At 35.0% G+C, this 2,500-nt stretch overlaps 1 protein-coding gene across 1 annotated transcript in view; it reads right to left on the bottom strand.

Moving 5' to 3' along the window:
- Positions 1-2,500, bottom strand: part of LOC145261034 (uncharacterized) — a 303,129-nt gene that overhangs the window by 57,146 nt on the left and 243,483 nt on the right. The window contains exon 2 of the mRNA XM_080119179.1: positions 2,422-2,500. This exon is cut by the window's right edge and continues 4 nt beyond it. The gene's annotated coding sequence lies outside the window, so the exon portion shown is untranslated. The remainder of the gene's footprint in view (positions 1-2,421) is intronic.

Here is a 2,500-nt window from a genome sequence, read left to right as displayed (position 1 = left end):
TTTGATTTAAAAAATGATTATACGAAAAATCGGAAAAAAAGGTATCATCAAGCAAATTATCTCCGTTGTATTTAATAATGTCTGCTTGATATATATATATATATATATATATATATATATATATATATATATATATATATATATATATATATATATATATATATGTGTAGAATACTTAACATAATTAAATCCTTCTTAGATAAGAGAAAAATCCAGGTTGTCTTCGACGGTCGTACATCTAAACAATATGATATAAATGCGGGGGTGCCCCAGGGTTCTATCCTTGGACCTCTATTGTTCCTGATATTCATTAATGACCTCCCCGACAACATTGCCTCTGAGATGGGTATATATGCTGATGACACTACACTCTATGGCAGGCACGGCAGGAAGACGAATGAACACATTTCTAAAGAAATGGCAGAAACACTAGAGGAAGACCTCCAATCTGTAGTGGAATGGGGATAAAAGTGGTTGGTCGCGTTCAATGCTGCCAAGACTAAACTGGTTTCATTCAATAATTACAAGAACCCCTCTCTACCACCCATAGCAATGGCCAACGACTCTTTATCTGAGAGTCCATCCTTCAAACTCCTTGGCCTAACGTTCACAGGAAACATGAGTTGGAACAATTACATTGAAGGCATTGCCAGGGCCGCTGCAAGAAAGGTGGGCTCTCTCTACCGTGCTAGAAAACTACTAACACCCGAAAGTATCCTGTACCTCTATAAGGCCACCATTCGCCCATGTATGGAGTATTGCTGCCACATCTGGGCTGGTGCATCTGCTACTAGTCTCTCGCTCCTTGACAAGGTTCAAAATAGAGTCGCAAACCTGATAGGCCCTGAACTGGCATCTAAGCTTCAGCCTCTGTCCCATCGACGAAATGTTGCATCCCTCTGCCTTTTCTACAAGTATTTTAGTGGCGAATGCTCTGACGAACTGCAATCACTTGTGCCCCCACGACGTGAGCACCCTCGACAAACCCGACAGGCTGCTAAATCCCACCCCCACACTGTAGAGATCCCTAGATGTAAAAGATCTTTTTACTCCAATAGTTTCTTCCCCAGAACCGCTAGACTCTGGAATTCCATTCCAGGTCCCTGCTTCCCCAACAGTACTGACGTGCAGAAGTTCAAGTGTAACGTGAACCGACACCTTGCTGCCCAAATCTCTATATAGTACCCCAGTAGTTGTTGCCCCTGATAGTAGCCCCTTACACCAAAGTGGCAATTTGCCTTGTTTGGGGTGAAAATGTAATGAAATATATATATATATATATATATATATATATATATATATATATATATATATATATATATAATAAGGTAAAAAGCTATAGCAAACATCTATATGAGTATTTTAACCATAGTTCCTGGTTTCAAAAGGCGAAAAATTAAAAGATACATCTGCCTTACTAGGTTTATTTATGGTGTCTTTTAAATTTAATAAAAATCCTTCAAAATTTGCTGACGAGGAGACCTTGCTTATTAAAAAAATTTATGTAATAATTATTGTCCGTAACTTGATGTCTACCACAATAAAAAGCACTGTTTTCCGAAACGATCGTACAGATAATTGATTTTGTTGTTGTTCCATCTTATGAAACGGATTTTTAATTTAATTATAATTTGATTTTTAAATTTTAAATTATCAATCACATTACTTAATATTGAATTAACTCTAGGATATTCACCTATCGAGCTTGTTATATATCTAAATTACAACGAGCACTTTCTCTTTCCTGTATTTTAATTAAGCTAGTAATTTCACTGTTACATTGAAATACACTCAGCTCTTTAGACTATTGTTCTAATCTCCTTTAAACTATATATATATATATATATATATATATATATATATATATATATATATATAAAGATTCTTTCGTAATCTCGTGTCATTTTATTTATTTAATCTATCACCGCTATATATATATATATATATATATATATATATATATATATATATATATATATATATATATATATATATATATATATATATATATATATATATATATATATATATATTGAAAAAGAGAGAGCTTGTTTTTATGGTTGATGTGGCTAAAAAATAATGAATAGACAGGTGTCTCTAGTTTTTTGACGAGTGACCTCGTTTCGAAGACATATCATATTATATATGGCTATTATGAGAGATTTGTTCCCCCCACACCCAATCCGGGACAGGTGCGTCCGAGGTCATCGGTTTTACAACTTGCCGTGTGAAAATACAAGCTACATTCCTGAGATAAAAATTTGCCTCAGATAAATTGTATGTTATCGTTTATTTTTATACATACATACATACATGTGTGTGTGTGTGTGTGTGTGTGTGTGTGTGTGTGTGTGTGTGTGTGTGTGTGTGTGTGTGTGTGTGTGTGTGTGTGATGCCTCGACTTGATAAAATACACCAAACCTTTCAAGGGTAACACACGATGATGTCGCCCATTCGAATTCCTCATGAAACCCAGCAAAGTGATGTACAGAAGAGCGTC

This window comes from Euprymna scolopes, chromosome 37 (genome assembly GCF_053919585.1).
Source record: "Euprymna scolopes isolate OS-2025 chromosome 37, ASM5391958v1, whole genome shotgun sequence".
In the NCBI taxonomy this organism is placed as follows: domain Eukaryota; kingdom Metazoa; phylum Mollusca; class Cephalopoda; order Sepiida; family Sepiolidae; genus Euprymna; species Euprymna scolopes.
Note: the sequence above shows the minus strand (reverse complement) of the source record. Positions and strands in the feature narration are given on the sequence as shown.